Consider the following 12,978-nt stretch of genomic DNA (forward strand, 5'->3'; position numbering starts at 1 on the left):
AGGCAAAACATTTCTGAACATTACACGCCAATGTAAAAATGGGGTTTTTGGATATAAATATGAACGTGGACAACTACAAATACCTGGGGGTCTGGTTAGACTAAACTCTCCTTCCAGATTCACATTAAGCATCTCCAATCCAAAATTAAATCTAGAATCGGCTTCCTATATCGCAACAAAGCATCCTTCACTCATGCTGCCAAACATACCCTCGTAAAACGGACCATCCTACCAATCCTCGACTTCAGTGATGTCATCTATAAAATATCCTCCAACACTCTACTCAACAAACTGGATGCAGTCTATCAGTGCCATCCGTTTTGTCACCAAAGCCCCATATACTACCTACCATTGCGACCTGTACGCTCTTGTTGGTTGGCCCTCGCTTCATACTCGTCGCTAAACCCACTGGCTACAGGTTATCTACAAGTCTCTGCTAGGTAAAGCCCCGCCTTAGCTCACTGGTCACCATAGCCGCACCCACTCCAGCAGGTATATCTCACTGGTCAGCCCCAAAGCCAATTCCTCCGTTGGTCGTCTTTCCTTCCAGTTCTCTGCTGCAAATGACTGGAACGAACTGCAAAAATCTCTGAAGCTGGAGACTCATATCTCCATCACTAGCTTTAAGCACCAGCTGTCAGAGCAGCATGCAGATCACTGTACATAGGCTGTTTACAGATGGGCTATCTACCTACCTCATCCCCACACTGTATTTCTTTATTTCTTTCTCTTGCTCCTTTGCACCCCAGTATCTCTACTTGCAAATTCATCTTCTGCACATCTACCATTCCAGTGTTTAATTGCTATAGGTCACCATGTTCTATTTATTGCCTTAACTTACTTCATTTGCACTCACTGTATATAGACTTTGTTCTACTGTATGTTTTGTTTATTCCATGTGTAACTCTGTTGTTGTATGTGTCGAATTGCTATGCTTTATCTTGGCCAGGTCGCAGTTGCAAATGAGAACTTGTTCTCAACTAGCCTACCTGGTTAAATAAAGGTGAAATCTAAAAAAGACACGAGGACAAACAATAGAAGATACTGTATGTGACGCAGACACCTATCGAAGTATACCTGAAACATTTAAATAGAGGGCAATGAGTCTCACCACTTGGTTATTGCAAGGCTAAACCCCAGGGAAATCATGACTTGGCAGCAACAGATAGTCAGTCCAGTGAAAATAGCTGTGTTTATGTGGTGTAAATCAGAAAATTGGCAGCTGACATCTTAAGTTTTTTTATTTTTTATTTAATAAATGTGAGACAGGTTCCATGTACAACAAGGCAGGCAGAGATGGAGAGAAAAAGAACATAGAGGTAATTAAACTGTTCTGGTTATGGACACTTGCCAGCAATAAAGCTTCCACGGTCTGTTCCTCTCACAGTGAAAATCCGGTAATATCTACATTTTCGACCCCTTGATCAGCTCGCTCTCTGAAAGTAAAGAAAATAGATTCTTTTTTATAGATATGAAAACAATAACTGAGATATGACCGTTCCATCTAAAGCAGCAGATGTCAATACAGCACAGAAAGCTTAACACCAAACTGGTATTGTGGTTGTTCATTAGGTGATGGGAAATATACAATGACACCGGCACCATCTATACGCTGCAAAGACTCCCTAACTCTTCAGGACAGACGTTGTGCTCTTTCATCCTTCTGTAAACAAAGCTAACCGTTACACTGTCATGAAATATGATTATATATCGACTATGAAACAAATAGGACATGGCCTGCTTATGAGTTGCCATGAAAGAAAGTTAGATGAATTGAACTGAAAATGGCGAGAACAGGCGTTCGTAGCTAAATGCTTTTGGTTATCTTGAGAATAATAATTGCATGACTTATCATTCTATGGTATGTATGTAATATACTGTAGTAGAATGTTATGAACTGACACAATCGTGGGAGCTAACTACTAGCTATGTAACGTTAGAAGTTGGACAGAAGAACACCCAGTGCTGCTTACCTGAGATGCCATCATCACACAGTCCTTCGCAGGTGTCCGCTATGACTTCCTTTGTGTCAGAAAAAAGTTGCTTTCACAACAATTATTTTTGATTAAACATAAAAATAAAAAATAAAAGGTTTGCTCTCAAAGACAAATGTACCTCCATAGCATATAACAATTTGCCTGTGAATAACCACACCTTCATGCAGAATTCTTGACGCACAACCGAAGATGCTGCCATATCCTGCCAGCACGCCCACAAGCAAGCCGCAGAATGATGACGCGTGGAAGAGGGAAAGGCACAACAAAAATTTGTTGCAAGTTGGGGAGGGGGGACTAATAGCTGAACAATAGACTATTCAACCTTTTCTAAAGAATGGTCTAATAGCAGAGCTTGGGTGTGAACCCCCCCTCCTATAACAGACCAGATTTGCCCTGACGGCAAAGGGGTAGTAATGTAATAAAGTAATGATTTATCAAATAAGTTACCTTACACATTATGTTGGCTGACAATTTGTTAGCTATGCTGTCCTTACGAACCACATAGCATATCATTACAGCAGTATGTATGTTAGCTAGCTACCTAACGTTAGTAGTTATACATCAAACTTGCTAGTATATTAACCTGTCTGGGAACGTGGGACACTTGCGTGGAATCGCGTCGCGCGAAATACAAATACCTCATGAATGCTATAACATCAATTTCTCAAACATATGACTATTTTACACGATTTTATAGATACACCTCTCCTGAATCTAACCACGTTGTCTGATTTCAAAAAGGCTTTACAGCAAAAGCAAAACATTAGATTATGTTAGCAGAGTACCCTGCCAAAAAAAAAAAAAAAAAATTACACTGCCATTTTCAAAGCAACTAGCATGCATCACAAATACCCAAAACACAGCTAAATGCAGCACTAACCTTTGACAATCTTCATCAGATGACACTCCTAGGTCATCATGTTACACAACACATGCATTTTTTGTTCGATAAAGTTCATATTTATATATAAAAACAGCATTTTACATCAGCGCGTGACGTTCAGAAAATATTTTCCCTCAAATGCTTCCGGTGAATCAGCGTTACAATTTACAAAATTACTATTCGAAAACATTTTTAAAAATGTAATATTGTCATTCAAAGAATTATAGATTAACATCTCGTGAATGCAACAGCATTGCCAGATTTAAAAATAACTTTACTGGGAAATCACACTTTGCAATAAACGACGTGGTATACTCAGAAAAATAGGCTAGGCGATACATGTTAGCGCCATCTTGGAACCATCTAAAATCAAATATTCTATTGTAAATATTCCCTTACCTTTGATTATCTTCATCAGAAGGCACTTCCAGGAATCCCAGGTCCACAACAAATGAAGTTTTGTTCGAAAAAGTTAATAATTTATGTCCCAATAGTTCCTTCTTGTTAGCGCGTTCCGAAGGCTACTCATAATGTACTGAAGCGTGCGGGACTTGTCGTCACGAATGTGCAAAAAATATATATTTACATTCGTTCAAACGTTGTATAACAAATCTTTAGGGCCTTTTTCAACCAGAGCTTCAATAATATTCAAGGCGGACGATTGCATTGTCTTACTAAACGTTTCAGAACAAAAGGGTTCCCATGGGCGCCCGCGTCATAGTAGTAATGGCCCTCCCCCTGTGACCAACTTCCCAAGCCTCTCTTTGGGTCAGTTTCTACCATAGAAGACTCAAACCACTTTGTAAAGACTGTTGACATCTAGTGGAAGCCTTAGGAAGTGCTAAATGATTAATAAGTCCCTGTGTGTTTCAATGGCAAAGGCTTGAAGTGATTCCACACATCAGATTTCCACTTCCTGTTAGGATTTGTCTCAGGGTTTTGACTGCCATATGAGTTCTGTTATACTCACAGACACCATTCAAACAGTTAGAAACTTTAAATTGTTTTCTATCCAAATCTACTAATTATATGCATATTCTAGTTACTGGGCAGGGGTAGTAACCAGATGAAATCGGGTACGTTTTTTATCCGGCCGTGCAAATACTGCCCCCTATCCCCAACAGGTTAACCTCTTGGCGTTCCCCTAGGATAGGGGGCGCTAAAGCGATTTTTGAAAAAAATTCGTGCCCATTTGAAACGGCCTCCTACTCAAACTCAGAAGCTAGGATATGCATATAATTAATACTTGTGGATAGAAAACACTCTAAAGTTTCTAAAACTGTTTGAATGGTGTCTGTGAGTATAACAGAACTCATATGGCAGTCAAAACCCCGAGACAGATGGAAACAGGAAGTGGAATTCTGAATTGCGAACTCAACTTCCTCACGTTGCCTATTAATCACACCGTGAGCTATGGTTCATTGAGCACTTCCTATTGCTTCCACAAGATGTCCCCAGTCTTTACAAAGTGATTTGAGACTCCTACTGTGAAAACTGAATGAACGAGATGCTGTGGAACGTGGTCACACGGAGAGGCCCATCACCATTATGACGCCGACGCCCCTGGTTACCCTCCCCTTTCGAAAGGTTTTGAAACACAATGCAATCGTCCCCCTCTAATCTTATTGGCTCTCTTGTTGAAAAACGCCCTGAAGATTTATGTTATACAACGTTTGACATGTTTGAACGAACCTAAATGGGGAAAAAATGCATTTTCTCGAAATGGCTTTCCCGTGGCCGACGGAAGTTTTGGAGCAGCCTTCAGACGCGCTAACAAGAACAAGCTCTTGGAACATAAAGGAGTAATTTTTTTCGAACGAAAATACATTTGTTGTGGACCTGGGATTCCTGGAAGTGCTTTCTGATGAAGACAACCAAAGGTAAGGGATTATTGACAATAGTATACAAGACTAGATGTGATATGCGATTGTTCCAAGATGGCGCTGACCTGTAACGTTAGCCTATTTTTCAGAGTATCGCAAAGTATGATTACCCAGTAAAGTTAATTTTAAATCTGGCATTACAGGTGCTTTCAAGAGATATTCAGCTATAAATCTTAGAATGACAATATTACATTTTAAAAGCATAGTTGTTGTGCGTTCTCATTGGACATTCGGGTGCTTTCGTAAATTCGCTCTGGCTATCTACTCCGATTTCAGAGCACTCGTCTGAGTGTACCAGAGCGCAGAATAATGAATTTACGTGCGTTCAACGGCCGGTGTCAGTAAAAAATAAAAAAATAAATTTTTTAAAAAAGAGAAAAAAAAAGGCGTAATTAAAATTGTTTCCAGCAGCACAGTTATTCACCAACTCTCTGGTTAACACAAACTGCCTAACCAGCTCTGCTAGGGAAAGTAAAATGGTCAGTGGTCTCATTTGTGTCTGGAAGTATCTAGCAAGCTAGCCAATGTTAGCTTGGGTGCTTGACTGCCGTTGTAAGGCCAGAACACTCAAATCAACCCTACTCGTCGGCCGGAATGTCCAGTGTGCGCTCCGAGCACGAAACGGTCTGAATTTACAAACGTCACATTGTACAACGCCATATTTTCTGTTCCATCCTAACGGAAATGGAGGGTTTTTCCATTTTTCATGGAATAGAAACACCATAATATAAAATTAAGCAAGTACCAGTGAAAAGTTGACACACCTACTCATTCCAGGATTTTTCTATATTTTGACTATTTTCTACATTGTAGAATAATATTGAAGACATCACAACTATGAAATAACATCATTTCCCACAGTAAAACATGAAGGAGGTGGTGTTATGGTGTGGGGTTGCTTTGCTGATGACTGTCTGATTTATTTAGAATTTTTTTTAAAAGGCACACTTAACCAGTATGGCTACCACAGCAATGATACGCCATCCCATCTGGTTTGGGCTTAGTGGGACTATCATTTGTTTTTCAAGAAGGCAATGACCCAAGACACACCTCGAGGCTGTGTAAGGGCTATTTTACCAAGAATGAGAGTGATGGAGTGCTGTATCAGATGACCTGGCCTCCACAATCCCCCGACCTCAACCAAACTGAGATTGTTTGATGAGTCGGACCGAAGAGTGAAGGAAACGCAGCCAACAAGTGCTCAGCATATGTGGGAACTCCTTCAAGACTGTTGGAAAAGCATTCCAGGTGAAGCTGGTTGAGAGAATGCCAAGAGTGTGCAAAGCTGTCATCAAAGTGTGGTGTGTCAACCCCGCACCATAACACCTCCATGCATTACAAATGCAGAGATCATTCGTTGACCCATACCGCTTCTCACAAAGACACGGCAGTTGGAACCAAAAATCTCCAATTTGGACTTTTAGGTCTTAAAGTAAAGTAATGGACAAGTGCTCAGCATTTGTGGGAACTCCTTCAAGACGCTGGATGAGAGAATGCCAAGAGTGTGCAAAGCTGGCCTCCCGAGTGGAGCAGCGGTCTAAGGCACTGCGTCGCAGTGGTTAAGGCGTCACTACAGACCCGTCGTTCGATCCCAGGCTGCGTCACAGCCAGCCAAGAGACCCATGAGGCAGCGGACAATTGGCCCAGCGTCGTTCAGGTTAGGGGAGGATTTGGCCGGCCGGGATTTCCTTGTCCCATCAGGCTCTAGCGACTCGTGGCAGGCCGGGCGCCTGCAAGCTGATTCCGGTCGCCAGCTAGTCAGTGTTTCCTCGGACACATTGGTGTGGCTGGCTTCTGCGTTAAGCAAGCAGTGAGTCAAGAAGGAGTGCATCTTGGCGGGGTAGTATTTCGGTGACGCATGGCTCTCGACTGTGACCTCTCCCGAGTCCGTACAGGAGTTGCAGCGACGGGACAAGACTAACTACCAAATGGATATCATGAAAACTGGGGAGGAAAAAGGGCTAAAAGTACACCAAAAAAATAAAAAGCAATAAGGCTGTTATGTAACCAAATGTGGAAAAAGTCAAGTGGTCTGAATACTTTCCGAAAGCACTGTCTCTCTAATTTGACTAAGTAGACAAAAAAGGTAGAAATATGTTTCATTAATAAAAAAAAAACTTTATTTCCCAAGCCAAAATTCTTTGCATCACAGTCACAAGACCCTAGGTGACCAAGAACAGCCCTGTCTGCTGCAGTGAGCAGGATTTGGTTTTACAGGCGAGTCGAGGAAACAGATGTCTGATATTCAACGTTTAATTGCCCAGTGAAGGAGTTGAGTTTCAACCCCTAACGCAAGTCCCAGTCTTTATAAATTGCCCCTCCCTTTACGCTCTAGTTTAGAAGCCAGACGCAATAGATGGGCACTTGGGCAGAGCGCCCGTGTTCCTTTGGACAGGCAAGTATTTCTAATCGCCTTGTTTTATTTTAACTAGGCAAACCAGTTAAGAACAAATTCTTATTTTACAATGACAGCCTACCCTGGCCTAACCCAGACAATGGGCCAATTGTGCGCTGCCCTATGGGACTCCCAATCACGGCCGGTTGTGATACAGCCCAGGATCAAACCAGGGTCTGTAGTGACATGCTTTAGACCACTGCACCACTCGGGAGCAGTATATGGGGCCTTTACTAGGCCCTACACAAAATGGAGATTAATGGAGACGCCAACAACATGGTGAAGATGGCTAAAGACCACTTTTGCTGCTGCCCTATGTGCCAGCCAGAGCAATGGGGATGAGTGAGTGTTACTCCCCTAGTCTAGATTGACAGTCTTTAGGTGACAAAATTGCATAGTGGTGTCATATCTGTACATTCTCTCAGACTACCGCTGCGCTGCACTGTACACTGCGGATAGCAGCTGGTCAAAGTAATGATGTCTCCTTCATGCAGTGGTGTAAAGTACTTAAGTAGTACTTTAAGTAAAAATACTTTAAGTAGTACTTTTTTTTTTGGGGGGGGGGGGGGGGGGGGGGGGTGTTCCTGTACTTTATTTTTGACAACTTTTACTTCACTACATTTGTAAAGAAAATAATGTACTTAACTCCATACATTTTCTCTGGCACCCAAAAGCAGGACAGGAAAATTGTCAAATTCACACTAAAAGAGAACCCTGGTCATCCCTATTGCCTTTGATCTGGCGGACTCACTAAACAAATGCTTTGGTTGTAAATTGTGTCTGAGTGTCTGGCTATAAGTACATTTAAAAAATTTAATAAAAAATGGTGCCGTCTGGGTCGCTGAATAAGGAATTTGAAATAATTTATACTTTTAGTTTCGAAACTTAAGTATATTTTCCACAATTACATTTACTTTTGATATTTAAAACCAAAATACTTTTACTCAAGTAGTATTTTACAGTGACTTAAATTTACTTGAGTCATTTTCTATAAATAACCTCTTACAGCTCCTTAAGGATAGGGGGCAGTATTGACAATTTCGGAAAAAATATGTGCCCATATTAAACTGCCTCCTACTCAAACTCAGAAGCTAGGATATGCATATTATTAGTAGATTTGGATAGAAAACACTGAAGTTTCTAAAACCGTTTGAATGGTGTCTGTGTATAACAAAACTCATATGGCAAGCAAAAACCTGAGAGAAATCCTACCAGGAAGTGGAAATCTGGATCCATGGGCTCTCTTCAAGTCTTTTCCTATTGAATACACAGTGACGTAGTAATAATTGTGCACTTCCTACTTCTTCCACTAGATGTCGACAGTCTTTACAAAGTTGTTTGAAGCTTCTACGACTTCTATGAACAGAGCCCGAATGACAAGGAGGGGAAGTTGTTGAGGCAGGGGGTGAGATCACTTCTTGGGGCGAGTTCACGAGGGTGGATCCTCCCATTCCAAAACCTTTTAAGACACAGGAACCGTCCGGTTGAAATATTATTGGATCTTCACGTTCTGAAGGCCCTAAAAATTAATGTTTTACAACGTTTGAAATATTTGAACGAACATAAATACAACTTTTTTTTAAACTTTTCGTCGCGACATCGTCTGTGCGCTTTCTACACTTGGAGTAGCTTACTGGACGCACGAACAACAAGGAGTTATTTGGACATAAATTATGGACTTTATCGAACAAAACAACATTTGTTGTGGACCTGGGATTCCTGGAAGTGCCTTCTGATGAAGATGATCAAAGGTATGGGAATATTTCTAATGCAATGTATGATTTTAGATGACTCCAAGATGGCGGCTATCTATATAGCCTAGTGTATTTTTCTGAGCTCAGTACTCAGATTATTGCAAAGAGTGCTTTCCTCGTGAAGCTTTTTTGAAATCTTCCATAGTGTTTGCATAAAGGAGATGTTCATCTATAATTCTTTGAATGACAGTTTAATTTTGTATCAATGTTTATGACAAGTATTTTTGTAAATTGTGGCGCTAATTCACCGGCAGTATTTGAGGGAAAATATTTTCTGAACGTCACGCGCCGATGTAAAATGCTGTTTTTATCGAACAAAAAATGCATGTATTGTGTAACATGATGTCCTAGGAGTGTCATCTGATGAAGATTGTCAAAGGTTAGTGCTGCATTTAGCTGTGTTTTGGGTATTTGTGATGCTTGCTAGTTGCTAGGAAAATGGCTGTGTGGTTGTTTTTGTCGATGTACTCTCCTAACATAATATAATGTTTTGCTGTCGCTGTAAAGCCTTTTTGAAAATCGGACAACGTGGTTCGATTCAGGAGAAGTGTATCTATAAAATGGTGTAAAATAGTCCTGTTTGAGAAACAGAAATTATTAGATTTGGTTTTGAATATGGCGCTCTGATTTTTTCACTGGATGTTGATCCCGGTTACGGGATCCGAGCGGCAAGATTAAGGTATCTTTACTTTCACAATTAGGTATGACCATTTTTTCACCAATGCCTTCATGGGACATGAAGGGTCGTCACCCCCCTGAACACATATCTAGGTAAGTGTGAGTACTGTTGGAACTGGAGCATTTTATCGGATCTCTGAGCAAGCTATAACATTATACCATTATCATTCTTGAGGCCTTGGTGTCAATCTCTTGGCCTGGTTATTGTATTCACTGGGGTGGTGGTTCAGGTTAAGTGCTACACCTAGCCAAGGACTGGAGCCACAAAGCGGCAGCTATGGAGCCACATGCAGATCTGCAGCCACAAGTTGAAGACCCATGACATAGCCAATTGCTTTCCAGCACTGAAGCAGGACGTGCAGGATCCCCAGTGCACAGCAGCAGCCAGCTGCCCTAGACTATAGCTGCTCCAGACACTGACCTTGATGTAACCATATCCTCTGTTGAAGAGCCTCACTTAAACTGAGCCATTTTAGCAGGCCTGATAAAACTATTACTGTCCACAGAGCCCAAAGTCACAGCGCATCTGTATGCTAGTTCAAAAGTTTGGGATCACTTAAAATGTGCTTTCCTTTCAAAAACAAGGACATGTTTGTCCATTAAAATAACATCAAATTGATTAGAAATACAGTGTAGACATTGTTAATGACTTTTGTAGCTGTAAACGGCAGATTTTTTGGTAGAATATCTACATAGGCGTACAGAGGCCCATTATCAGCAACCATCACTCCTGTGTTCCAATGGCAAGTTGTGTTAGCTAATCCAAGTTTATCATTTTAAAAGGCTAATTGAGCATTAGAAAACCCTGATTAATAACCTGTTGGGGCTAGGGGGCAGTATTTGCACGGCCGGATAAAAAACGTACCCGATTTAAACTGGTTACTACTCTTGCCCAGAAACGAGAAGATGCATATAATTAGTAGATTTGGATAGAAAACACTCTAAAGTTTCTAAAACAGTTTGAATGGTGTCTGTGAGTATAACAGAACTCATATGGCAGGCCAAAACCTGAGAAGATTCCATACAGGAAGTGCCCTGTCTGACAATTTGTTGTCCTTCAGTTGCATATCTATCGAAAATACAGCATCTCTGCTGTAACGTGACATTTTCTAAGGCTTCCATTGGCTCTCAGAAGGCGCCAGAAAGTGTAATGGGGTGTCTGCTGTCTCTGGGCGAAGAACAGCAGGAGAATTTGTGAGCGGTCAGCCTGGGGACAGTGACACTGGAGATGCGCGTTCATGAGAATTCTCAGTTTTTTTCTTTCAGCCTTTGAATAAATACAACGTCGCCCTGTTGGAATATGACCGCTATTTTACGAGAAAAATAGCATAAAAAATGATTTTAAACAGCGTTTGACATGCTTCGAAGTACGGTAATGGAATATTTTGACTTTTTTTGGTCACGAAATGCGCTCGCGCATCACCCTTCGGATAGTGACCAGAACACACGAACAAAGCGGAGGTATTTGGATACAACTATGGATTATTTGGAACCAAAACAACTGTTGTTGAAGTAAAAGTCCTGAGAGTGCATTCTGACGAAGAACAGCAAAGGTAATCCAATTTTTCTAATAGTAATTCTGAGTTTGGTGAGGGCCAAACTTGGTGGGTGTCAAAATAGCTAGCCGTGATGGCCGGGCTATCTACTCAGTATATTGCAAAATGTGCTTTCGCCGAAAAGCTATTTTAAAATCTGACACCGCGATTGCATAAAGGAGTTCTGTATCTATAATTCTTAAAATAATTATGTATTTTGTGAACGTTAATCGTGAGTAATTAAGTAAATTCACCAGAAGTTTGCGGTGGGTATGCTAGTTCTGAACATCACATGCTAATGTAAAAAGCTGTTTTTTGATATAAATATGAACTTGATTGAACAAAACATGCATGTATTGTATAACATAATGTCCTAGGAGTGTCATCTGATGAAGATCATCTAAGGTTAGCGCTGCATTTAGCAGTGGTTTTGGTGACATATATGCTTGCTTTGAAAATGGCTGTGTGATTATTTTTGGCAAGGTACTCTTGACATAATCTAATGTTTTGCTTTCGCTGTAAAGCCTTTTTGAAATCGGACAATGTGGTTAGATTAACGAGAGTCTTGTATTTAAAATGGTGTAAAATAGTCATATGTTTGAGAAATTGAAGTTATAGCATTTTTTAGGTATTTGTATTTCACGCCACGTGATTCCACTGGCTGTTGACTAGGTGGGATGCATATATAGATTTTTAAAAAAGCATAATAATCGTCCGATTAATCGGTATCGACTTTTTTGGTCCTCCAATAATCGGTATCGGCGGCGAAAAATCATAATCGGTCGACCTCTAATACATAGGCGTACAGAGGCCCATTATCAGCAACCATCACACCTCTGTTGTGCACACCATCACTCAAAGTTGTGCACCGGGGCATCCCACTCTATTCTGGTTAAAGCCAGTTTGCTCTGTTCTGTGAAGGGAGTAGTACGAGATCTTCAGTTTCTCATATGGAATAGCCTTCATTTCTCAGAACAAGAATAGACTGACAAGTTTCAGAAGAAAGGTTTTTGTTTCTAGCCATTTTGAGCCTGTAATCGAACCCACAAATGCTGATGCTCCAGATACTCAACTAGTCTAAAGGCCAGTTTTATTGCTTCTTTAAATCAGGACAACAGTTTTCAGCTGTGCTAACGTAATTGCAAAAGGGTTTTCTAATAATCAGTTAGACTTTTAAAATTAAAATTGAATTAGCTAACAAAGTGCCATTGGAACACAGGAGTGATGGTTGCTGATAATGGGAATCTGTACACCTATGTAGATATTCCATTAAAAATCAGCCATTTCCAGCTACAAGTCATTTACAACAATGTCTACACTGGATTTCTGATCAATTTGATGTTATTTTAATGGACAAAAAAAGTGCTAAAAAACAAGGACATTTCTAAGTGACCCCAAACTTTTGAACGGTAGCGTAGGTCCCGATTGACATTTTCCATGCACTTTCCTTGCAATGCTCCCGGTAAATTGATTCACATGTGACAAAACAATTTTTAAAGTTGCAGATTTAAAAAAAAAATGCTTGTCATTTTTGCAAGCTGTTTAACTCTGGACTGAGGAAAAAGATGGCGCCACAGGAGGCTGCATATGTTATTATCTTCGAGGACTGAAAACACCTCAGGGGCTCAGTCTAAAACACAGAATCGAGTCACTACCTCCATGAGAAAGATGAGTGATTTACGGTGTGGGTATAATGCATAAATGTAATATGAATTTGAGTAAAACATTCACTCTCAATCTACAATGGACAGCGTAGCCTAATCCTGTGACCCAAATGACGTCAAGGCGTTGGTCTCACCAGTGCATGGGCCATTAGGAATTTTATATGACCTATAAAATCGTTACAAAGCCGT

At 40.7% G+C, this 12,978-nt stretch overlaps 1 pseudogene; it reads right to left on the reverse strand.

Moving 5' to 3' along the window:
* Positions 1 to 12,978, reverse strand: part of LOC106567298 (serine/threonine-protein kinase mTOR-like) — a 131,419-nt pseudogene that overhangs the window by 102,145 nt on the left and 16,296 nt on the right.

This window comes from Salmo salar, chromosome 13, assembly GCF_965601325.2.
Source record: "Salmo salar chromosome 13, fSalSal1, whole genome shotgun sequence".
In the NCBI taxonomy this organism is placed as follows: Eukaryota; Metazoa; Chordata; class Actinopteri; order Salmoniformes; family Salmonidae; genus Salmo; species Salmo salar.